Consider the following 25780-nt stretch of genomic DNA (forward strand, 5'->3'; position numbering starts at 1 on the left):
ACTCATTAGACAGTTAAGGTATTTAGGACTAATATTGAGTTTTATTGCTTTTTACATGTATGTTAAGAGCCTTATACATGCTCCATATTTTATAGTGATACTGCTTTTAGATTCTTGGCAAGATATTTCAATCATTTGAAGAATGAAGTTGAACTAGAAAATTCACTTTTCTAAAAAAAGCCTCAATGAATTTTATTAGAACACAAGTATTTTTAAAAAGATTCATTTATTATATATAAGTGCACTGTAGTTATTTGCAGACACACCAGAAAAGGGCATCGGATCTCACTACAGATGGTTGTGAGCCACCATGTGGCCCACTGGGACCGGAACTCAGGACCTACGGAAGAGCAGCCAGTGCTCTCAACGGATGAGCTATCTCTCCACCCCAGAAGTATTTTTTCTTAAGGTGTACATTAGTATTTGTTTTAAATATAGTTTTCTTCACTTAAGTACTTACATAAGCTTGAAATAATGCCTAATTATCTATCCAGCTCACCATAAGTTGATTTTTTGTTTGTTTGGCGGGATTTTTAAAAAAGACCCAAAAGACATTTCTCCCACTCCCATTCCTCCTCCTCCTCCCCTTGCTTCCATGAAGGTGCTCCCTCTCCCAACCACCATCTTCCACCTCAGTGCCTTGGAATTCCTCTACACTAGAAAAATTAGCCTTCAATGGACCAAAGACCTCTCGTCCCATTGATGACAGACACTGCTATTCTCTGCTACATATGCACCTGGAGCCGTGGGTCCCTCCATGTGTGCTCAGTCGTTGGTGTTTAAGTTTATGGGAGTTATGTAGGGTTTGGTTGGTTGATAATGTTGTTCTTCCCCTGAGGTTCCAAATTCTTTCAGCTTCTTCAGTCCTTTCTCGAGCACCTTCATTGGGGTCCCTGTGTTAAGTTCTATGGTTAGCTGCAAACATCCTCAACTGTATCAGTATGACTCTGGCAGAGCCTCTAAGGAAGCATCATATCTGGTTCCTGCCAGTAAGCACTTCTTGGCATCAGCAATAGTGCTTAGGTTTGGGGGCTGAATATGGGGTGGATCTACAGGTGAGGCAGTCTTTAAATGATCTTTTCTTCAATCCCTGCTCCCTTATTTGTCCCTGTATTTTCTCCCTTGAGTGTTTTTTGTTCTCTTTTCTAAGAAGGACTGAGGCATCAGCATTTTGGCCTTCCTTCTTTTTGAGCTTCATAAGGTCTGTGGATTGTTTCTTGGGTATTCCGAGCTTTTTTGGGCTAGTATCTGCTTATCAGTGAGTGAATACCATGTGTGTTCTTTTATGACTGGGTTACCTCACTCAGGATGATAGCTTCAAGTTCCATGCATTTGCCTAGGAATTTCATGAATTCATAATTATTTCTAATAGCTGAGTAGTACTCCATTGTATAAATGTACCACAATTTCTGTATCCTTTCCTCTGTTGAAGGACATCTGGATTCTTTCTAGCTTCTGGCTATTATAAATAATGCTTCTATGAACATGGTCATGCATGTGTCCTTGTTTTATGTTGGAACATCTTTGGGGTATATGCCCAGGAGTGGTATAGCTGAGTCCTCAGATAGTACTATGACCAATTTTCTGAGGAACCACCAGACTGAGTTCCAAAGTGGGTGTACCAGCTTACAACCCTACCAACAGTGGAGAAGTGTTCTTTCTCTGCATCCTTGACAGCATCTGCTGTTATCTGAGTTTTTAATCTTAGCCATTCCGACTGGTGTGAGGTGGAATCATAGGGTTATTTTGATTTGCATTTCCCTGATGACTAGAGATACTGTCCATTTCTTTAGGTGCTTCTCAGCCATTTGATATTACTCAGTTCAAATTTCTTTGTTTAGTTCTCTATCCCATTTTTTAATAGGACTGTTTGATTCTCTGGAGTTTAACTTCTTGAGTTCTTTGTATACATTGGATATTAGGCCTCTATCAGATGTAGGATTGGTAAAGATCTTCTCCTTATCTGTTGGTTGCAGTTTTGTCCTTTTGACCATGTCCTTTGCCTTACAATTTTGTGAGGTCCCATTTGTCAATTCTTGATCTTAGCGCATAAGCCATTGGTGTTCTGTTCAGGAAATTTTTCTATGTGCCTATGTGTTCTAAACTCTTTCCCACTTTCTCTTCTAATAGTTTCAGTGTACCTGGCTTTATGTGGAGGTCTTTGATCTACTTGGACTTGAGCTTTGTATAAGGAGATAAGAATGGATTGATTTGCATTCTTCTACTTGCTGACTGCCAATTGAACCAGCACCATTTGTTGAAGAGGCTGTCCTTTTTCCAGTGAATGTATTTAGCTCCTTTGCCAAAGATCAAGTGACCATGGGTATGTGGGTTTATTTCTGGGTCTTCAGTTCTGTTCAGTTGATCTACCTGCCTGTTCTTGCACCAATATCATGCAGTTTGTAATCAAGACTGATCTGTAATTCAGCTTGAGGTGAGGAATGGTGATTCCCCAGGAAGTTCTTTTATTGTTGAGGATAGTTTTTCTTTCCTGGGTTTTTGTTATTCCAAATTTGCAAATTGCTCTTTTTAACTCTATGAAGAATTGAGCTGGATTTTTGATGGGGATTGCACTGAATCTGTAGATTGCTTTTGGCAAGATGGCCATGTTTACTATGTTGATCCTTACAATCCATGAGCATGGGAGAGCTTTCCATCTTCTGAGGTCTTCAATTTCCTTCTTCAGAGATTTGAAGTTCTTTTCATACACATCCTTCACTTGCTTGGTAAGGGTCACACCAAGATATTTTATATTCTTTGTGACTATTGTGAAGGGTGTCAATTCTCTAATTTCTTTCTCAGCATGTTTATCTTTTGAGTAAAGGAAGGTTACTGACTTGTTTTAATTTATTTTATATCCAGCCATTTTTCTGAAGTTGTTTATCAGTTGTAAAAGTTTTCTGGTGGAATTTTTGGGGTCATTTAAGTGTACTATCATATAATCTGCAAATAGTGATGATATTTTGACTTCTTCCTTTCCAATTTGTATCCCTTTGACTCCCTTTTGCTATCTAATTACTCTGGCTAGGACTTCCAGTACTATATTGAATAAATAGGGGGAGAATGGGCAGCCTTGCCTAGTCCCTGATTTTAGTGGATTGCTTCAAGTTTCTCATCATTTAGTTTGATGTTGGCTGCTGGTTTGCTGTATATTGCTTTTCCTGAAAATTCACTCTTCTTAGATGTCTGATTTAACATTAGATTCAGCCCACCCATTTGTTTATACTGTGTTCAGAATAATCATTGTTGATCTTTTAATTCCTTAATGAAGAGAGGACATATTTTCATTAATTTCAGCCTAACACAGTATATGCTTCAGTTCAGAAGTCATCCATGGTATGCCATTTGAAGACATTCCACTCTTTGCCACTAGATTCTGCTGTTTTATAGATGTCTGTTGCTAATCCTTCCCCCAAATGCATATGTCTGTAAGTGGTTTGTTGTTGTTGTTTTAATCTTGTAAGACTTGAAGTTAGTCTTAAGTACTGGAAGGACACCCTCCCCCACCCCCCCAAGTGAGACAGGAGTACAGAATTTGAAGGAAATGCAGAGGTTTATTTTCAGGCATGTGGGGGTAGACCCTCAAACAGCACTTAGTGGCAAGTGACTACAAGGGACCCCACACGGCTATAACAAGCAGTTTTTTATATTTTAATGGGTACAGTTTACATCAGCAAGGTTACAGTTTAAACTTATTGGCTAAGCATATTGACCTTTGAATCTATTGGCTAGCAAGCATATGAAACACATTCGAACTCTATCTGGGACCAGAGGGTGTGGTGACTGTCAGTCATTACAGTCTGCATTTTTTCAAGAATGTTCCTGCTCCTCCTGAGAACTTTGGGTGTAGAATGGAACTTGACCTAGCCTTAACCTGAGGCAGTGTGTGTAAGGCTGGCAAAAGTCCCTCGGGTCCTCCAGTCTTACCTATAGAAATACTTACTGAAAATTATATACATATATTGAGGCTTCCTCATGACTAGAATTTAATGGAATTTAGAACATTTGTTCTATTTTACCAAAATGGTCACATCAAGAAGGCCATAGTAAGACTGACTTAACCCGTGTAACACACGTGTTGTTTCCTTGGAGTTGTCATGAAGAAGGAACAAGCTTTGAGAACTTGCTTAGATCTATGTGGCTTGTACTTTTTGGCTGTGGAGGCTTGCATGGTACGTTAACTCAGCTACCATTTGAACCATCTTCTCGTTTCACTAGGGAGAATGTCCTTAACGTCCCTCTCTTGGCTTGTAACCAATGTGGTAAGGCAGACACAGAATTGACTCTGTCTTAATAAGCTCATTTTTAAAAGTGCATTTATTATTTTTCTCAGGCGTATCTCAACCCAGAGTTGCCAGGCTCAGAGTTCTGTGAGCACCGCTCAGGTGTCACCCATTTCTCTCCCAGCACCTTGTTCCTACTGTTGTTTTTCTGTCAGGGAATGAGAAGAGATCACTGGAAAACTCCGTATTTTTCTCTACTTGACCTTAGTTAGAAGCATAAGAAATGATTGATGTGTTTGTATTTTATTGGTTTTGTTCTTTATTTTACGATAGCATTTCATATACGCAAGGCTGGCCTACTACTCAGTGTGTGTCCAAATATTACCTTAAAGGTAATAATCCTCCTGCCTCTGTCTCCAAGTGCTGCATTTACACAGCTGTCCTTTGATAACTTAAACTTTGTTAGTCTGTAGGTATTTTTAACACTGTTTGGATTGAAGAAGTAATTGGTTTTATTTTCTTTTTTTCATCTCTTAGTAGGATGCTATTATGAAATATTATATGAGGCATATGCTATTGTGAATTATTATATTTCCCACTTACTTGATTTACATTAGGTATTGAAGCATGTAATTATTGTCCTCCTAACACAGCAGGCATTTGGAAATCTTTGAAACAAACAATGTAGATGTCAGATATTCAACCTTCTGGTTAAGAAGCCTCTATTTACCTACATAGAATCTTTCACTGCTTCCATGTTTTAAATTATTTCATGTGTAAAGCAGTTTAAGTCATACATGATAAGCCCTCTGCCCTGTTCTACCACACCAAAGTATTAAAGTATTATGAAATATTCTTGCAGCTATATAACTGTGTTATATCATTTTGTTTCAGATAACTTAGGAAACTTAAGAAAAGTGATGTTTTATACAAAAAGTGCATAAATGAAATCTGTCAGAAAAGACATTTGGTTTAATTTCCTGTGTTTCAAGTTTCTGTGTTCCCATAAAGAAGCAGAGCCGCTGAAATGGTTCTCCTGCCAACATTCATGAACTAGGTTGGGCCTCTGGGACTCCTGAAAGCTACTGTCTAATCTGTATGCACTTTCGTGGTCCTCAAGTATGTACACGGTACACACCCAGTGTTGTTAAAAGATGATCTCCTGGGTTTTGGCACCAATGTTAGGAAAAGGATGAAGGATGGGGTGCATGGAGGTGCAGCATAATTTTCTGAGTCAGGTCTCACTAGCTCAAGCTGCTCTGTTCACTTGCTACATAGCCAGAGATGACCTTGAACAGGTCCTCCTCCTCTTCTTCCTTCTCCTCTTCCTCCTCCTGCTCCTGCTTCTCTTCCTCCTCTTTTTTCTTCTCTCCCCAGTGCTAGGAAAATAGGCCTGTACCACCAGAGAACATGTTCCACAAATCATTTCTCTTGTTCCACAAAAGATAAATGCAGATTAGATGATGGAGAAATGGAGAAATATTGCCAAGCAATTGTGGCTATATGCCTCTGATCCCAGCCATCGGACTCGGGAAGCAGACAGGCAGAAATCTGAGTTCAAGGCCAGTCTGGTCCAAAAAGTGAATTCCAAGACAGCCAGGGCTACACAGAGAAACCGTATCTCAAAAGAACCAAAAAATTAAAAATAAATAAATAAATGAATACAGAAATATTAACAGCTTCACCAATTGGACCCTTGATATCTATGTGGCTGCTAATTGTCATCAGCGATACAGTAAGACCCAAGACGGATGGGGGTCTCATCACTTTGAGGTTTGTTACTTAGACCATCCCTTATTCAAGTAAATGGGTTGTTCAGGGCAAAGGACATGATGGGTGTATTATTTAAAAGTAAAGTGCATTTAAATTAACAAAAAGAAAACCACATTTGGGCTAGGGAGATGGTTTAGTAGGTAAAGGACTTACAAGTTTGAGGACTGGATTTTATATCCCCAGCACCCACATCCTGCTGAAAGCTTTACGGAGCTGCAGCCTCAGGGCTCCTCCTATAAGATTGGGGGTGGAGGCAGAGGAATACCCACCAAGAGTTCACAGGCTAGCCCTCCCGCAGTACAATGCAAGGAAGAAGAGGAAGAATTCCTGGCTTAAATAATCCGAGGTTATGTATCTGTCCAGTGACCTCCACACACTGGCGTGCAGGCCCTGTCTACTCCTGTACACCCCCCCCAGCCCCCGGCCACCACCACCACATACCCATCTGTTAATTAATTAAAATCAATTAATAGGCGTGTGAATCAAATATTTTGTCAGGCTCAGTGGCCATGCCTTTAATCTCAACAGTCAGGAGGCAGGGGCAAGCGGACTCTGTGATAAGGCCAGCCTGGTCTACATAATAAGTTTCAGAACATCAAAAGCTGCATTGTAAAACCCTGTTCCCACAACAAACAAACAAAATACCAAACACCAACAACTGGATTCCCAGTGTTACTCCCAATATTAAAAGAATTTCAAAACAAAAGTCTCAATCAGAAGTGCTTTCAGCAGTGGGTTCTAGGCAAAATGTTCCCACACAATAGCATATAATTTACATTTTACACACTTTGTCTGCTTGAAGAACAAGCAGTCCAGAGGTGAGTAGACTTTGTTTTTTCCTCAGAGGCTCAACATTGGCAAATTTCTTAAACTTTTGTCGTAGGGCAAAAAAAAAAATCTTTTGCAGCAGCCTCAGAGGAAGATGGGATAGCAGGGACTTCTGTTGTATGAAGCAACGGGACAGAGGTCAGAAATTAACCTGAGGGTAACTTAAGTCATGTCAACCAGGCTGGTTATTAAAACCACATTAACTTGAAAGTTTACTCTGATTCTTAGAAAACTTTCCCCCACCTCTACTTGGTACATTAGCAAACCTCCCCACACCAACTTTTCAACTTTTCATCCCAGTAATTAGCAAATTTCGAGTTCCTGGGCTAAGTGAGACTTCAGAGGCTGATGACATCTCTTTCCAGAGAGCCGCCTGGCCAACAACTGATGCCTTTCCTGCAATTTTCACGGTAACAGCTTCTGTAAGACTTGCTGATTGTATTATAATCTGCTTCAATAAGGAAAACATTCAAGAATCTGTCAGGATGGACTGCATTCAGTAATATGGGTCTATAGGGCATTGTGACGGCACACCTACAATCCTAGTTTTCAGGAACCTTATCTAGAAGGCTGTGAGTTCAAAGCCTGTCTGAGCTGCATGGCAGGACTTTGACTCACCAAATTAATAAAGAAATAAGTAGTCCTTAATAGTTCTCATTTAAGGAAGACCTGGAGGTCTTCTAAGCTGCCTGATAAAATAAAATAACCAATTACCATAAGAGGGGAGGGGAACACCATAAGATTTGTCACCATAGATAAGATGATGTTATTATCCATTTGTAAAATACAGAGTGTTGCCAGTGATCTATAGAGTGATCACTACCTGCAGGATGACTCATCTGTACAGTGACACATCTTGTCTTAACAGTTGTGATGGATTATTCTTTCAGATGGGAAAGCCTGAGAAGAATTCCAGAGTGGAGATTAACAATAGGTCTTACTGAAATTTTCACCTGCCTATATTTCACTGATGCTACCAAACAATCTTGGCTGTATTGTTGTGTTTGTACTTCTGGTATCAATGCTTTACCCCTTTTATTTATCAGGCTCTCTTATAAGAGTGGCTGTGTGTGTGTGTGTGTGTGTGTGTGTGTGTGTGTGTGTGTGTGCTGGGCGGTTGGGAGGCAAGATTCCCAGATATGACCACATAAGTTTCTAAATTCTTATGCATTCTGTAACAAGGGATTGAGTACTATAGAATGTTTAAATGTGTGTGTGTGTGTGTGTGTGTGTGTGTATATGGACATAGCATGCAATAATCTTCTGTCAACATAGTTAACAGAAAAAAGGCAACATGAGGCACATTCACATGAAAATGGCCATGCTTGTGATTTTCCTTTGTAAATAAAGTTTTATTAGGACACAGCTGTTCCACATCATTTGCATAATGCTTTCTTAATATTGGAGTTGAACAAAGGATGTTCTACAAGGGTCAGGTGTTTTAGGTCTGGTTTCTTATCAAATCTGCTTTTTTCTTATTATATAAGCTGTGTAGTTAGATAAAACTGTCTCTATTTTTTTTGTTGTTGTTCCATATTTATCACCATGTGATATGAGAGATTCTTTCTGTAATATGGTAATGACTGTCTTACTCAACTTCTCTAAATCTTCATATATAATGTATAACACATCAATTTGTTTATACTGACATAATATTTCGCTCTACCTTGCGAGAGTTAATGCTATTCAATGTTAGTTATTCTGTGTCAACTTACTGTGATTGGTAATTAAGTGAACTGTGCTTCAGTTCAAATACAAATTCAAAGCCCTAAAATCGATTCCTTCTATGTCCAGGCAAAATGATCAGGAAACTAGAAATGGCATAATTTATCTGTAAGAAATTTGAAGAACTTCATGAAGTGTTGTATAGAAATAATAAGATTTGTTTAAGACTCCCAACCTGAGTATATGAAGTCATTCTGTACTTAGAATACAGTTAAGGTTAAATAATGTATTGTTTAAGGAAACCACGAGAATAAAAAAGTGTAAAAACGCTTCTTTCTGAGAACCAAGGGGAAAATGGTATTTAAAAGAAATTATATTGATAACAGTATGACAAAAATAAAGGTTGGCATGAAGTGCTATATGACTTTAAGGCAGCAAATTAGATGACTTTAATGAGATAGGCAAATAGCAAAAAAGAGAAACAATAAAAACTAAGTTATAACTAGAAAATTTGCAGACAGACTGAAAAAGCAGAGACATAGAAGCAAATTATATGTAGAAATAACCGACCACAACCAAGTAGAATTTAATCAAGATTACTGTAACCTAAAATCCAATCACAACAGCCAGTAAAGATATATAGCTTGGGTCCATACTGAGGGGTCCCAACAAGGAACAAAACAATAATAAATATTTACAATACTTTCATACTAGTAATTTTAACACATTAATATGATAATTTCAACTTTTTAATTTTACCTTATTATTTAAAAAAAAATAACCTTTTGAAATAAATTAAAACACACACCAAAATTGCCAGGTCCAAATACTGTAAAGCTTGATGAAGTTGTATGCAGTTAGAATTGGCATTTTCAAAGGAAGCTGTGAAGCTTCACATTAATTTTATGTACTTATTCACCATTAAGACAAAAAGACCGTTTCCATTGCTTGTGTCTGTTCCGTGAAACACTAAAAACCGCACCATCCCACACTAGACCTGGCACACGCATGCTGTAATCATATCAGCAGACTCTCTGGCCTGGAGCTCCCAAAATCTCACCACCCGACTTGATATCTTCTCATGGCAGGCTGCCACGCCAGCCCCACGCATCCAAAGTCTGTAACTGGCTGGGGTGCCTTGAATTCTCTGGAATTCAGTTGAATCAATGCATGAAGGAAAACACCACTCAATCTTAGAGTCTTCTTAACACAATTGGTGTGTGCGACTAACATTCTAATTAGTAAGCCATACTAAATTAAATTGTCCAGTGACTGATACTGGCAGATCTGCCATCTAACTGTGGTCCTCTAGTTTGTGACATCATGTCCCCCAAAAAAATTCTTTCACAAGACCCTGGAAGTCCCTTTTCTCCTCTTCTCCCTGCCCCCCTCCGACCCGGACGCCTTGCGGACTCCTCGCCCAGTGATTGGTCCCCTGAAATCTTTATTCATTAGGGGAAGGTTCTTGCCACATGTATCCACTTATTCCTTACTTATATTTGCTTTTCCTCATCTTATACTGTGTGTATAATGTACATTTATTTACAGTATATTATTCACTATGTTCCGCACATGAGACTTAAGATGTCAAGTTGTTTAAAGAACAAATTTTTATAAATTTTAATGCTAAAATTATATTAATGAGGAAGGACTAAATGTAGTTTCATAGTATCCGGTATGAACAAGAATAGAGTACCTCTCGCAATTTTGCTACCTATTTATTGTAGTGAAGTATCTGGAAAGATGGAAAATTTCTTGATAATTCATATGGCGTGTGGTGGTGAGGTGGATCCCTAGGGTAAGTGGGTACCACACTGGATGGCATTGACTAGCTGTGTGACCATGTTCAGCAAGAACTTTGCCTCAGTAACTGAAGCAGCGAATGAGTATTGTCAACTTTGGGATCCCACCTGCACACTAATTCAACAGATGTGCATATGTGTGTGTGTGTTCAACACCTGCCAAAATGTATTTTACACACTACAATCAAAATGTAAAACATTCATTTTTAAGAGAAGAAATAGAATAAAAATACTCAGTAACACATCTTAAAAAGGACGTGCTTGGCTTGGAGACCAAAATGATCCGTTAACAATGAAAGAAAGTTAAAGCCTGGAAGACTGAAATTGTTAAGAGGGTCATGTTCTCCAAAATAATCTTCATATTCAATGTATCATAGTATCAGCTGCTGGCGTTTGTTTGGGCTTTGGTTGAATTGTTCATTTGTGTTGTTTGTAGAGAAATTGACAGGTTGGTCTTGGAACTTAAGTGGCAGATCTGAGAGATTCCTCAGCAATTGCTAGTCTTTCACATTCACTGTCCACTTGAACTGATGCTAACCTTTAACCTCTGCATCTATACATGCATGTGCATGCACACCATATGTATTGGCATTAAACCTACCAAATAAAAAATTCTAGGAAAAATTCACGGGAAGGGGATTATGGTAAATATGACAACTGCTGGCCAGGAAATCTGGTCTCTGTCTCAGAGGTCAAGCAGAAAAAAGTCTTCTCTATTATTTTTAAGACAAAATTTACTTTTAAAATTTTATGAAAGACAAATTGTATTGCAAAAAAGTGAATTTTAAGCAATATAGAAAGGCAAACATAAGGCAAATTATACAAGTTGAATTAAACCTCGGCAGGCAGTTAAGAGCAATAATCAAGAAATTGTTCATTTGGCATTTTCTCACTTCAGAACCCAGACAAAAGGATTGAAGAAAGATTGAGACCTAGCCACACTTTAAAATTGGGGTTGTTTGCTTGTTGTAATTTCAGGATGATGGGGCTGAGCTAAAGTTCATCAGATCAGATAAAGGAAGTGGAGAAGCTCCTTACATTAGTTACTCTTCTTGCTGGTTTGACAAACTACCTGACAAGAGCAAAGGGAGAGTTTCTTCTGGCTTGTGGGTATAGTCCATCATGGTGGAGAAGGCATGGCTGCAGGAGCTTGAGACAAATAGTCGCATCAGATATGTGATCAGGAAGCAGAGAGCAAGGGATGCTGGTCTCAATTCACTCTCTCCCTTTTACTAGTCCCAACCATGGCATGGTTCTGATACTTAATTTGAGTCTGCCAACTTCCACACAAAAATGATAACAGTCTCATCAAAGTGACAGGACTTAACCATCATAACTTGTCATGTCCTCTACTACAGTAGTTAATGATAGAAGGAAAAACACACTGTACACTGAATCTAGACGGAGCATGTTCATGATTCATAATCCTTCAGGTCAGCATAAAGGGACAGTACACACCACAGGAAATGACAATTGAATACTTTGTTGCCCACGTAGTCACAAATTCAAGATAAAAGTAGTGACCAAAAGATATAAATATTTGCTGCTGTTTTACTTTAAAGTAACTTAGGGTCTCAAGAATAATTGTTATGGGTGCAAACAAATAAACTGCTACTTCCTGGTTTCTAATGAGATTAGAAACTTAATTTGATAAGATAAGCAATTGTTATGAAATAGGGTATTTTCTGGTAGAAAAAAATCAATAATATGAAAATTTTCTTGGTCAGATATGTCACATTATTTCAAAACAGAAGAAAATGTAAGAAAAATTAATTCTTAAAAAGACTGGCTGTGTGTGTGTGTGTGTGTGTGTGTGTGTGTGTGTGTGAGTGAGAGAGTGATACAGAGACCAGGAGAAGGTATTGGAACCACTGCAGCTAACGTTCCTAGCTGTTGTGAAACACCCCACATAGGTGCTAGAAACAGAACTTGGGGCCTCTAGAAGAGCAGCAAACATTCTTAGACTCTGAGCATCTCCACAGCTTCCATAATAAACTCTGTTTTTTCTACCAATGATGGAGTCAGAAAACGCTTTTTCACATTTGTAGGAGACACATTCTTAAGATCAAAGCAGATTGAAAAGCTTTCAAACAGTTGTCAACATACCAAACAAATCATTCCAACCAGACACAGTTGTCATTTCTAAGTTTAAAGGTAGGATCTTCATTTTTTAGTATGGGCTATACTTGAATGTGAAATCCTCCTGTCTCATCTTCTGGAGTGCTGTGATTACTGCCATACACAACGTTGTTTCTTCTTATGAGACAAAGTCCCATATCCTTGGATGGTCTGTCTGACTGAGGATGACCTTGAACTTCTTTGTTTCCTGCCTCTGGTTCCTGAGTGTTGGAATTTCAAGTAGATGCCACCAGATCTTTTCTATATTCAACCCAGGGTTTTGTGTACAGTAGGCTAGCACCCTGCAAATGAGCTACATTCTGCCATCCTGCTATACAGACTTTAAAAGACAAAATGAAATAAAGATATACTGGGGTAAAGAAAAAGAATGGAAAGATATAATAAATACATGCTAATTAGAAAATATAGGTAGCCATGTTTATGTCAGACAAGGCAGGATTCAAGACAAAGGAGTTGAACTTCATACAAAGAGTCATGTTTTCTTTTATATTGGATATTTTATGTTTTTACATATCAAATGTTAACCCTTTTCTCCTCTCTCCCATCCCTCTTTCCTGTCCTGCTGCTTCTGTGAAGATGCTCCCACTCCCACCCACTCACCACTCCCACCTCAACGCCGTGGCATTCCCTGCACTGGGGAAACAAGCCTTCACAGGACCAAAGACTTCTCCTATTGATGCCAGACAATGTCATCCTCTGCTACATATGAGGCTGGAGCCATGGGTCCCTCCATGTGTACTCATTAGTTGGTGATTTAGTCCCTTGGAGCTCTTGGGGGTCTGGTTGGTTGATATTGTTGTTCTTCTCATGGGTTTGCAAACCCCTTCAGCTCAGTTCTCATGTTCAGTCTGACGGTTAGCTGCAAGCATCCTCATCTGTATCAGTAAGGCTCTGGCAGAACCTCTCAGGAGACATCCATATCAGGCTCCTGTCAGCAAACACTTTTTGTCTTCAGCAGTAGTGGCTGGGTTTGGTGGCTGCATATGGGCTGGATCCTCAGGTGGGGCAGTCTCTGGAAGGCCTTAGTGGTAAATATAGTTAAGATAAAACAAATTAGTGGTAAAGCAGAGAAGGTAACAGTGGCCCTACTATGGTGGTTAAAATAATGTAGATCCAAGAGAAATTTGGAATACTGATTTAGTATCCTGTGTATCTAAATTGCTACCGGTTCACGGTCTGTCCACAGGGAAATATGTCTAATTTCTAAATTAAAATGCCAGTTTGCCACCATTTCTATCATGCTCATTTGGCCTACACTGAGCTAGTTTCTTGCCTGTGGCCTTTATTACCCAGGAGACAGGAAAAAAATGTCCCTGAGGAATGGAATTCACAGCAGTGGAAGTCATGAATGAGCAATATGAGCAACCATAGAGCAATTCTATATAGTTCAAGGAGGTAAAGATGGCGCGTGTGCTAGTTAATCATCTTTGCAATTAAAAATTGTGCTTCTAAATTTAGATGAAGAAGGAGATAGTTCTGAAGCAGAAACTCTAAAGCATGGAGACTTTTGTGTCTTGAAAGGACAGTTCATCTGCATTCACTTGGCTTCCTGTTAGAAAACAATGCCACCTTGGACATTTTTAAATCACTTTGTTTTAAAATTACCACTTGGTTTTTGATTAAACATGTCACCTTTGATTAAAAGGCGCAGCTTCATTTCCTCTCATTGTGTTCATGTATATTCAGTCCTCTAATTTACCTTGTTTGGAAATTTTCTCATTTTTATTTTGTATGCCCCCGTGGCCTCAAAGCATATTAAGACACCTGTGCTTTTCATGCTCAGAGTCATAAATCCAGCCAGCTAGCTGGCATGAATAATCCATCACTGAAAATCATCTATCATATGGAACGTGCCACAGTAATTGCTCTCCGTACCTAGACAGCATTTTTTTCTTAAAACATACTAGCCCTTTTTGGGGCTATAGCTCAGAGGTAGAGAACATGGCTAATATAAACAAGGCGTATGGTTCAGTCCCCAGCAAGGACATCAAAAAGCGCATTCAACATTTTAAGGACTTACTACCTCTTCTCTTCAGCATGGCTGTGTAACAAAATCCTGTAACAAGATCTTATCAGTCAAATGGATAGGGAATTCCCACCGGGAAGTTTACCCTGTGGCACAGGAAATAAGCTCCCAAAAGCAGCCAACATTGTCAATGGAAAAACCAGTGTATTCATCTATTCATACCTTCGGCCTGGCTCTGAAAAGTGCTTACATTTCTGTACATTGCTACTTTATTTGTGTGTTCAGACAAACTGATAATGATTCAGTAATAGAAAGCAAAAGAGACAGGGATGCAGAACTCTATGGAATTAGGAAAACCAAATGCTGAGTGAGCTATCCTGATAGTAGTTCCCAGAGAAGCCTGGGGTAAGGACAGTGCTCGCTGAGTTAGCTGGGTGAATGGAGGACAGGCCTTGAAACTTCAAATGGTGGTTGTGAGGAAGAGCACTAATTCTTGCCTTGCCATTGAGGGGGGTGGTAACACACTCTCTTAAGCTTCCAGATAACTTGTTTTGATTGTAATTGTCTGTGTATGTGTGTGTGTGTGTGTGTGTGTGTGTGTGTGTGTATTAAGAAGTAAAATTATAGCTATTGCTAAAGTACCCACTGAGAGTGACTTATTTTCAGAGAAAGGAAACCAGAACTGAACTTTTGTTTTCTCTACACAGCTGCATTTACTCTTTTTCCAACTATGGAAACAGTTCATGCAGAAATGCCTGAGATAGGCGTATGAATACATTATCTGTTGTATAAGCTTTTTCCCCTTGCAGTTGAGCTCACAAAGCTGTATGAAAAGTTTTTTTTTTTTTTTCCAGCCATGAAACCTAACATAGTAAGCAAGAACAAAATGGATATAAGGAAAATTAATGAAGCAGAAGAAGCACCATGTAACTATGGGGTTATACTCATATTTTCCTGGTACCTGTGTGTATGCTATAGAAAAGCAGTTCTTAGTATGTAAGCAGACAGTGGGTGTCTTTAAGGAGTCAGTGTGTGCCCGATAGGGGAAAGTTCAGCAAATGCCATTGTTTATCAAGACAATAACTTTACTATGACCTAGAGTACTGTGTCAGTGTCTACAGCCCTATGTCATCCCCTTGATTTTTATGACTGTCCTATGAGTCAATTGTTGCTTTAATCCCCATTACTAGAGTGAGAAAAGTGACAGGAAAACTATTTAGATTGCCCCTGGGACCAGCCAATCATATCAAGTCTATGATTGTTTCTCCCTAAAATGTGCTCCTGCAATCCGACTACCATCTCAATACTCACTAAAGTCGTTTGTGAATTTCTGTAAATTACCGCAGCGTTCGTGTCCCTGGGCACGTTCTGCAACTGTGAATTCTCTTCCACTCTTAAGATTAGAAAGGTATGGGAGTTTATTATATTTGTAAGCCAATTAAAATACTGATGGAAGGCATTTGAAGAAGAAGAATGTCGGGCTGGAGAGATGGCTCAGTGGTTATGAGCACTGACTACTTACTCTTCCAGAGGTCCAAAGTCCAATTCCCAGCAACCACATGGTGGCTCACAACCATCTGTAATGCCTTCTGGTGTGTCTGAGAAACTGCTACAGTGTACAGCATGTAGCTATAGTGTACATAAGATAAATAAATGAATCTTTATAAAAGAGAGGTAAGGTTTCTAAAGTCCCTTCTTCTCTTTTGCAAGCATTAGGAAATGAACTCAGTTTCCAACACCAAATAAAATCCAAGCATTGCAGCACAGGCCTTTCATCTGCTGAAGCAGAGGCAGGAAGCAATACCTGAGGCGTGTGATTAGCTAATCGAGTTGAATCAGTGAACACCAAATTCATTCAGAGACACTGTTTCAAAGGGTAAAGCGGAGAGTAGTTCAGGAAAATGTCTTGTGTTGATTTTCAGCCTACTGATCCACTAGCACACAAGCACACATGCGTTTGAACCTCTGCATGCATGTACTTACACACACATGAACATGTGCACACACATAGTTCTAATTTCAGACAAAATGGAGCAATGTTAAAATACAACGTGGTTATTTTAAGTCAAATGTCAAAACAGGCAACTTAGTAACTGGAGCCCACCTCGCTACATTAAATATACCTAGCAGAGTTTCTGATTTAGGGAAAACACTGTCTCTAGGTAAAGTATAGTCTCTTCAGTGCCCCAGACCCTTTGTGTGTGCTGAATTGGCCCCAAGACACTTTGTACTGACTTTTTTTCAGTTTTTTTAGACTATTCATACATTTAATATATTCTTGCATTCATCAGCCTTTGGTTGCAGTGATAAACATCTAAATGAAATAGTTTTAAAGGAAGAACATTTTACTTGAACTTATCATTTTACAGGTTTCAGGGGTCCAAGGTCAGCAGGCTTCATAGTTTTGGGACTGAGTCAAAGCACAGTTAATGACTGAGGGAGATTGTGACAGTGGATGCTTACCTCACAGAGGCAATAAAATGGTTATTGTTGGAGTGTTAACCTGACAGAATCTAGAATTAATTAGACGATAGCTACTGGGCGTGTCTTGAAGGATTGTCTTGAGTGAGTTAATTGAGGCAGGAAGGCCTGCCCACTATGGATGACAGCATTCCCTGGGTGGGATGCTGAACTGTATGAATGAAAATGGGAGCTGAGCAGCAGCATGCATCCATTGTCCTGTCTTCCTGACTGTGTATGTATCCATAAGGATGTGATCACCGGCTTCAAGCTCATGCCACCTTTACTTCTTGATCATGATAAACTGTACACTTGACCTATGAGCAAGAATAAACTCTCCCCTAAGTTGATCTTGTAAATGTATTTTGTCATAGGAACTGGAGAAGAAACTAAGGTGGAGAAGTAACTAAGCACTCTAGAAGTTTGAAGGAGGGGTTATTATATACAGCATTGTGGCTTTTTTTCTCCAACTGTAACCCACCTGCTTTCTACCCCTTCGCAATTTCACACCCTCAGTAAAGACCAAATATTAAGCACACAAATTGGGGGATATTTCATATTCAAAACATAGCAATGGTATCGAATTACAAGTGTTTTGAATGTCTGTATTTGGGTGAATTGAAGTAGGTTTGTTATACACACTTGATTCAAACTGAATCAGAATTTTAAAAAAATTCCCAAAGCTTAATTCTCCACAACTAAGATTAAACTATGGACCAGCCAACCCTCTCTATTAATTGTTTTCAAATGTTTTCTCACTGTGAAAAGAAGTAGGAAAGCAAAATGGGAAATTGGAGATTTGTGAAACTGCAAGTATTAGCAATTTGTTGTGGTTGTTGCGTATGCAGATTTGTTTGTCAAGGAAGAATCGCATGTTCTTAGAAGTTCAAAGTGTGGTGCTAAGTTTTCCATACTTTTTCTTCTCCTTCAGCCTCCCTCCCCTCCCCTCTCTCTGTCTGTCTGTCTCTCTCTCTCTCTCCAAGATTAGTAATGATTCTCAGAAGTCCTGGGCTTCATAGAGGTGGAGAGGATGTTGACCTGGGCAGTGAGGTCTGGACACTAGAAGAGCCTCTGAGCTCTGTTTGAGTCTGTCTCATCTCCATCCCCTAGCACAGACTGGATACAGTGAAGAATACATCATATTCCTCGAGTTTGAGGCAAAGATTGAGAAGCATATGTCTAAATCCTGCCTCGCATCAATATTACTGCATGGAAATGTAATGAGTACAGTATATCAGAAAACTCAGTGTTCAGCTGAAGTATGAATATGGGAAAAGCCGAAAAGATTTTATATGTGATACTACTGTGTTCTGCTAAGGAATGGTGTATCTTTAAATGAGCTGTATGATATTTGAATTTAATCCCAAGGACATAAAATATTTAATAAATCATAACTTTTTAAAGAGGAACAGCTTCCTTGATGTTATATGAAATGATTTCAAGTTCCCCTCTTAGAATGTACACTTCCAATAATTGTGCTTAGAAGAGACTAAGAATTACCGTCACATTTACCTCTTATGAACTTGTGATCTTAACTATCATTTTATATGAGTCAATTAGGCATGCAGTGCAGGAAGAAGGACAGAATAAGGATTTAGAATTATTGTGGGATACCACAAATCCCCCAAATGGATGAAATGGGAATTTATCCACCAACTCAACCAAACATTATAGCAGACCTTGGACAATAAAGATGCAACTTCAGCTACTGAAATAAATGGACAGGCATCTTAAAGACCTCTACTGGTCCATAATGGTAAAAATGCTCACAGGCGTTTTGGTTGCTTATGCAATTAAAATAAATGTTCTGCTTCCTTCTCTGGGACATATCTTTCCGTAAGTTTCAAATTCTACCAGGTCATGACTTGGCTTTAAAGTATCTACTATGGAGAACCTGTGTTTACACATCTGACAAATGCCAGGAGATCACTAATCGGGTAAAACGGGCAGAACCCGTTTATGGTAGCTCTGCATTAAAATTATGTGCTTTTACTGAACACACACCCATTATGTGTTTACTTATGACATAATTCACATGTTGGCTGCCACTCTATGGGCCTCTACTCCTAGATTTAATTAAATAAATTTCTTCTTATTTTCTAAAGCTCACAATGCAAAGTATGTGCCCAGTGTTGAGTCATTGGATTAAGACTAGCCTGAGTCCTTCCCACCCCTGAATACTTTTCAGTTTCCTATTGCCTAGTAGAACATTTTTTCTCCATGTCCCTTACTTTTCCTGTTTTGTTCTCTGTTGCTGTGATCAACACCATGACCAACAGTCCCCTGTCACAGCCATCAATGATGGAAGCAGAAGCAACGGTTGTGGAAGAATGTTGTATACTGGTTTACTCCTGAGACAAGTAAAACTGCCTTTGATACAGCCCAAGCCCTTGTGCCTAGAGATGGTAGCACCCACAGTGGGCTCATCAGTTATAAAGCAACAGATTACCCCAACGACATACACACAGACCAATCTGATAGAGCCACCTCCTAAGTTGAGGCTCCCTCTTCCCAAATGTGTCAAGTTGGCCACCAAAATCAGTCTTCCTTATCTCCTAAATTACTTCATTACTTCCTTTCCCACAACCCCCAGGCATGTTTGGTAACACCTCTTAGTTGCCTCTGACGGTAAATGAGACACGTTACAGTATGATCTGTAATTTATAAACTGTTCATTGGACAAACTCAGTTTTTTTCTTGGCCATGTCTAGTGTGGTTCAAAAATTTCTGGTAGTCACGGGAGCTTCTTATTTGTAAACATGAACTGGTAACTTCATTTGCATTGCATAAGGTTATCTGTGGGTAAAAACGATACATTTTAATACATAATAAGTTTCAGGGTAATAGCTTGAACCAAAGGTAATAGGTGACCAAAGATATTGGGAGCATTGATTTTCTTTTTCTTTTTATCATTGAGAAATCCCTGATTTTTATTATTTAAAAAAAATCACATTTGTTTTGCTCTGAAACTCTGTTTATGTCTTCAACATTTGCTCATCGGTAAGGAAAGCATGTGTGATCCTGTTGCACTCACTTGGCACACAGGGAGCCATTTTGTTTTAGATAATCTCATAACAATCTACATCTTACAGCATGAGCCCCTCAATGTCTGCCTAGCTCACATCACATGGGGACTTTGCTTTCCTCTCTCTCTTGACATAAAGGACAGCAGCCCTATTACCAGAGGTTTGAAACAGCTGAGTCTTGCTAGAGGCTATGTTGTAGGAAAGCTTGGGCAATGAAGTTAAACACTGGACCATTCTGAGTACGTCTAAGCTTTGGCCATTTTAAAAAATCTACTTACAAACTCATGCCTATAATTCTAGCACTCAAGAGACTGAGGCAGGAGGATTGCTGTGGATTGAAGACCATCCTAGCTTACATTTGCCAGGTTAATCTAGGCTCTGCGGTTGAGAACCTGACTCAATTAACAAAAATATTATAGATTGAAGTCAGTTCTTCTTATTTTTTTAATCTTAAGATAACCTTAGACTTCACTGGCAGGGCCATTTGGAACTAGCTGTACTTTGTAAGATGTGTTGTTTCAGGCACAGCATGAGAACAAAGGTCAGCATGAATAGCCTACAGTTTGTATTACAGCTTTGTATAGTGCAGACCCATTCCTTAATGGTTCCCACATGGAATTAAAGTCAAGTTAAAATGTGAATTTAATAATTATATATATTCATATTCTTTAAAAATAACAAGCATTTTTCTTTTACTTATTTGTAGTCATTGAGAATCTAAGACTCCTAAGTATATTGTATTTTTTTGTCTCGAGGTAATTTATGTTTTATATACAGATTTCAAGACATTTGCTAATTTTTGTAGTTTTATGTAATTAGTTTCCAAAGGTTTCAGAAAATAAAGAAAACAGGAGTGAGAAAAAAATAACACAAAACAGAGATAACATTAAGGTGTGATGGAAATGTTACCGCACAAGCACAAGAAGCCAGTTAATCTTTGAAGTATCCAGTTTAAACAACACAAGTATGAGATACAGCTTGCTGTGCCTCATTCTCCTTCCAAATGGAGCCGTAAGTACTAGCATTGCCCTCAGGGGTGGAAGGAAAGCCTATGACCTGGTATTTAAGTGTGTAAGTTCAGAATGCAGGAGACGGGCACAACCCCATGCAGGTCCTTTTTGCTTCCGGCGTTGTGGGTGTGGCATTAGGCTCCACATCCTCCTGGGGAGGTGGGACTGTGGTTTCTTGCTCAGCTATTGTCTTCCGAACTTGGCTGCCCAAGACTGCATCATAGATACTTTTAAGGCAGGATTTCCAAAAAAAAAAAAAAAGAAAAAAGAAAAAAAAAAAAGAAAAAGAAAAAAACGGTTGCTGGTGAGGTCGTTCACAACTTGCGGGCTGCATCCTGCTAAATATACATAAATTCCAACATCTCCATGTACTTCCACAATCCGGGCCAGAGTCTTCTCTCCCACAGAATCCATAAAATACCCCTGTGTAAAGTCGAGAATGACAGTGTGGACATTTTCCCCCGGGGCAAAAATCTCTGCAGCTCTTCAGGAAATGTTTGATGACTATTGGGGGAAATTTGACTTCATCCTCCGGGCTTCGTAGCATTTTCTCCACCTACTTCTGCATCCACTTTGACAACAGTCGCGTTGGCCATGTTGCCGTTTCCAACTTCCTCTTCGTACTTCCCCATGGCCTTTCTTCTCGCTCCCATTTTGGGTGCTGGGTTCACGCCAGTCTTTCTTTTTAGTGCGTTGCTATGCAAGTCGCTATTTGCATAGTAAATTGGGGCGTTTATTTGGAATATTTTTATTCCAGGAATTTCTTTCCCCTCCTCATATGTGTCCACGGCAATGTACACATCCGTGTCGGGGAGCTGTCCCAGGCCTGTGGAGCTCGGACTCTGTGTTCTGTAAATCACAGCGAGCAGAGCAATGATCACGGCAGTGATCAGTCCATAGTACAAGCCCAGGAACAGGGAGGACACAAAGGTGGTGAGCCAGATGGTCAGCTCGGTTTTGCTGGTTCTCCAGAAGGGCGGGTCTGAAAACTGCATGAACATTCCTTTCAGATTGACGATCACAATGGCGGAAAGGACAGTCTGGGGAAAGGACTCAAAGAGGAATCCGGTGGCTAATATGACCAGGAGAATCATCAAGGAGGCCAAGCAACCTGCAAGCTGTGTCTTCTCTCCAGTTCCTTCCTGAATTAGGCTTCGAGACAAGGAGCAAGAAATTGAGAAGGTCTGGAAGAGAGATCCGATGGAGTTATCCCCAGGGCAGTGAGCTCCCCAGAGGGAGTGTTCCAACGACATCCACACTGTAGGACTAATGCAAGTTAAACCCTGCAGAAATGCCAGTCCCCATCACCACAGCAAAAGGCTCTAGAGGGATGGGCGCTGGCAGTTTCTCTTTAAATCTCTCATTAAACTCCTTGCCACCCAACAGCAAACCAAAAACCATCAGGTCGACGCCTAAATGATTCCTGAAACTAAGGTAACAGACATGGTGACTTCACTCTTAAGGCATCTCTGGCTTCTGTCCCGTTGGTGGTGTTGTTAACTCCTCCTAGGAAGACAATGTCATCTGGTACTAACTGGACAGCCACCCCTCCGATCATCAAGCTAATAACAGCAAAAGGACCTGAAACGGAGGCGCAGGCGTGAGCTCTGTATGTTATATGTAATAAGCCAAAAATCCTGAATTACTAATTAATAAGTACCTGCTTCTGATTTTATGAAAGTATTTTTCTTAATCAAACAGAAATACTAGAACGTCTGCCTATAGGTCATGAGGTAAAGTATTTTGCTTTAGAAGGAGTGAATAAGTCTGTGCCCCTTGAATCGACATGGCTGTTGTGACTGTGACAGAAATTTTCAGTGTACTACTGCAATTACATAGATTAGGTATTTGATTTATACCAATGAAAAATGCAGCCAAAAAAAATCATCAAATAAAAATACAAAAGTTTTTGTTTTGTTTTGTTTTGTTTTGTTTTAAATAATGAATGTGTTTGGAAACTTTGTCGCAGCTGCAGCAGTGGAGGGAAGAGCTGGTGCATATGTGTAAAGAAGGCTTTCTTTTCATCCTTGAGAAACTGACTTTGTGAAACAATATTTAGTCGGCTACAGAGGATTTTTTTTTTATTGGATATTTTCTCTACTTGTATTTCAAATGCTATCCCCTTTCCCAGTTTCCCCTCTGGAATCCTCCTATTCCATTCCTTCTCCCCCTGCCTCTATGAGCGTGTTCCCCTACCCATCCACTTCCTCCCATTTCCCTGCCCTGGTATTCTCCTACACTGGAGTATTGAGCCTTCACAGAGCCAAGGACCTCCTAGTCTCCTGGTGTCTGATAAGGCCATCCTATGCTACATATGGGGCTGGAGCCATGGGTCCCTTTATCTGTACTCTTTGGTTGGTGATTTAGTTTCTGGGAGCTCTGGGGGGGTGGTTGGTTGATATTGTTGTTCGCACTATGAGATTGCAAACCCCTTCAGTCTTTTCTTTAATTTCTCTATCGGGGACCCCTGCTCAGTCCAATGGTTGACTATAAGCATCCATTTTTGTATTTGTCAGGCTCTGGCAGAGCCTCTCAGGAGACAGCTATATCAGGACCCTGTCAGCATGCACTTCTTGGGATCCACAGTATTGTCTGGGTTTGGTGACTGTATATGGGATGGATTCCCCAGGTGGGGCAGTCTCTGGATGACCTTTTCTTTAGCCTCTGCTCCACACTTTCTTTCTGTATTTCCTCCTGTGACTATTTTGTTCTCCCTTCTAAGAAGGATTGAAAGATCCACTCTCTGATCTTCCAACTTCTTGAGTTTTATATAGTCTGTGGATTGACTTTTATCTTGGGTAATCTGAGCTTTTGGGTTGATATCTACTTATCAGTGAGTGCATATTATGTGTGTTCTTTTGTGACTGGATTACCTACCTCACTTGGGATATTTTCTAGTTTCATCCATTTCCCTTAAACTTTCATTTATTAGAAAGAGAGAGGAAGCACCTTTAACATCCATGCCATCATTGAGTTAGCTAACGACCTTATAAAATGCCTTCGGCACTGAAAGAGAATATTAAAAATTGAAGATGAGCCTCACATTTTACCCACAGAATCAAGAGCTTTTTCTAGGACTAACTTTTAGAAAGAAGCTCAGTCTGACTCAGTTGTAAGGTCAATGCAAGATATGAAATTGTTGCTCTGTTGGTGTTTTCACGTGGTATTTGGAGTACACTGAACCTCAGAAATGTGAGACCATGTCCCTTGAGAACAGACGAGACTAGGACAAGCATTGCAGAAGAGGCAATGGGAGGTTTTCTAGCTCTTCGGTTGCATTGAGGATTGTGTTATATAATTCTCACTAAACATTAATTTTGTCTGTTTGGGGGTTTTGTTTATTTGCTCATGTTTCAAATAACCTCAGCTGGTCAGTTGGTGTCCATGCTCTTTGCCCCACACCTCTGCTCTCTCTCCCCACCTCTGTTTCTCCCCTATCTCTGCCCCTCCCTCACCTCTCACATTAAAGTTGTCATCACACATTTTTTCTGCCCTCTGTCCATTCATACATATGAAACAGTATAAATATTCCTAAATGTCCTCTTGCCAAATCTCAACAACTAAATCCCTAATCAGAGGATAAATGTTGGTGATGCACACTCTCCTGAACTCTGTGGCTGAAGGCCTTTTGTCTTCAGTTTTGAACTTACAGGTGTATACCTTGAGTATCCTGTATCCCCAGAAGTCCCTGACTACGTGGTTGCTCTTAGAGCACATGTTTAATTTTTCACCCATTCCATGTCTTCTTTTTCTAAATTTTACTCTTAGCATCAGGCTCTCATGTAGCTCAAGCTGGACTGAGACTTCTGGTCCTGCTGCATTTGATTCCCAGGAGCCAATGCATTTGATTCCCAAGAATGCCTTTCTACATTCTTAAACAAGCGTTTCTGGGGATGGATTGACTTCTCAAAAGACATTGAGATAAAAAAAAAAAAACATTAGGATAACTTGTTTTATTACCTAAGGCAATAAAATAAAGAGCATCCAAAATAGCATAATTATAAACACATAAAGATAACCTATTTCTGTCAATATAATAGGAATTGGTAAAGATAGAAATAGCCACAAAACTAGAAACATCACAGCTTGAAAAATACCATGTTGCTATTTTTGAAATGACTGTAAGTATATATCATAAGTATTGGCCAAAATGGAAATAAGAAAGGATATTTATATAATCTATGATTATACTATGATTCCATGAGATAACCTTTCTATAAATTGGAAGTTACTAAGGAGCATGAGCTAAGAATCCTGTTGGATTCTGGACAGAATCTAGAACCAAGAAGGAAAAAAAAAAGACATTAGTATAAAATTGTAAAATCGGAACAAAGTGTGTAGATTCATTAGCTATATCATGCCAATGTGAAGGTTCCTGGATCCGAGAGTTTTGCATTAGTTGTAAGAGTTCAGTGTCTGGAGAAACAGAGACAGCCACATTGAAACTCTGTACATCTTCCAACTTCTTTTTAAGCTAAAGTTATTTCTAACTAGGAATTAGTTTAAATAAACAAAGGCATGGCAAGTTTTTATAGTCTTACAGTGCTTTATACAGGAAGGCTAAGGGTTAGAGTCAAGGGCTAAGGGTGCAGCCCAATAGTAGAGTACTTACTGCTAAACATCCACATGATGCCCTGAGCTCAGTCCCCTGCATCCAAAAGAAACAATGGCTAAAATGAAGAAAGTTGTGGGGGAAATTATGACTCAGCCTTGACTCTGCATGTGGATGGCAACTACTTCAGTGTTTTGTCGAAGTCCAACCATTGATGCTCAGCTCTTAGGTCCCATTTTTATCACTTCACAAACATCTACATTTAACTATTTCATTCCCGTAACTACTATGTAGGTGTAGTTCCCCATATGAATAGAAAATTTTCAAGGTAACACA

The 25780-nt window shown here is 39.5% G+C and overlaps 1 pseudogene across 1 annotated transcript; it reads right to left on the reverse strand.

The window, feature by feature from the left end:
* Positions 1–20959: 20959 nt before the first annotated feature.
* On the reverse strand, positions 20960–22293 carry LOC308419609 (prestin-like; annotated as a pseudogene). The gene has a single exon. The product of its transcript is annotated as a prestin-like (transcript).
* Between the last annotated feature and the right edge of the window lie 3487 nt (positions 22294–25780).

This window comes from Micromys minutus (genome assembly GCF_963924665.1).
Source record: "Micromys minutus genome assembly, chromosome: 4".
NCBI lineage: Eukaryota > Metazoa > Chordata > Mammalia > Rodentia > Muridae > Micromys > Micromys minutus.